A 1094-nucleotide genomic window follows, 5' to 3' on the forward strand; every position below is an offset into this window, starting at 1 on the left:
AACAGCTTGAAAAGTGAGTGGAAGGAGTGGAGGGAGGCAAATTGATGCAAAGACAGTCACTCCTCACCTCCCAGAAGCAGAACAATGCCCAGTCAGCCTCCAAATAGAAGCTACTTTGGAAAGATCCCCAGTTTTCTTGCTGAGCCTGGCATTACGTGGCATGCAGTGCCCCTCTGGTCAGTGTGAGTTAGAGTCCTGGCTGCGTTTCCGCCCCTCTTGCCCACCTCAGCTTCCTGGGGACAGAGTGAGGAACAGAAAGCCTTGACACCCAGCAAGCACTGTTCAGCAATTAAGTCCATCCCAGCCAGACCCAGCACACAATACTTCAAATAGCATTTCCTTTTTATTTTGTTTTTCTTTTTTTTTTTTTCCTGAGCAACACCAGCTTAAAATGAAAGTGAAAAAAAGAAATAAGGAGAATTTCCTTTCTTCCATTAAAAATATTAGTACTACAATAGGAAGAAGGAAAGCTTTTTCTTTTTTTTTCTTTTAGTCCTCATACAGCAAGTGATTATTCAGAAAGGTAAGAGGTGGAAAAACGACAAATACTGACGATCAGTCTTTAAGACCAGAGTAGACATTGCCTTAGCTAAGCCATGTAGAATTTCCTGACATTATTCCTGATACGATTATGAAGATGATGGGGGTGTTTTTCTTGTTTTGGAAGGCCTACTTTTGAATTAGTATTCCTAAAACAAGAAATGTACTTAGGCAAGTATATGTGTATGTACACAAGCATGTACTTGTGCATTGAGATCTGACATGTCAATTTCTTCACCTTCCAGTGCCTTCTAGGATTTCTGGTTTAATTTAGAAATAGAACAAAAAACAACATAAACCCCCAAACCAACCAACAAAAACCAAAAAAACCCAAAAGCCACAAAACCCCACAAAACTTACCCTCACTTAAAAAAAGAAATTGGAACATTAACTAATTTTAGCTTGCTCATCACTTTACATCATGTGTCTGAAATTTTGTTGTTTCTGTTGCTTCTCAAGTGGCTGCAAGAGTAGCAAGTCTTGCATGCTAGGCAGTTCCTCATCTGAGAGAGGGAAAGACTTTTCTTTTAAGATTTTCATGCAGTACACTCTTT

Source organism: Chaetura pelagica, unplaced genomic scaffold (genome assembly GCF_000747805.2).
Source record: "Chaetura pelagica isolate M959 unplaced genomic scaffold, ChaPel_1.0 scaffold246, whole genome shotgun sequence".
NCBI lineage: Eukaryota > Metazoa > Chordata > Aves > Apodiformes > Apodidae > Chaetura > Chaetura pelagica.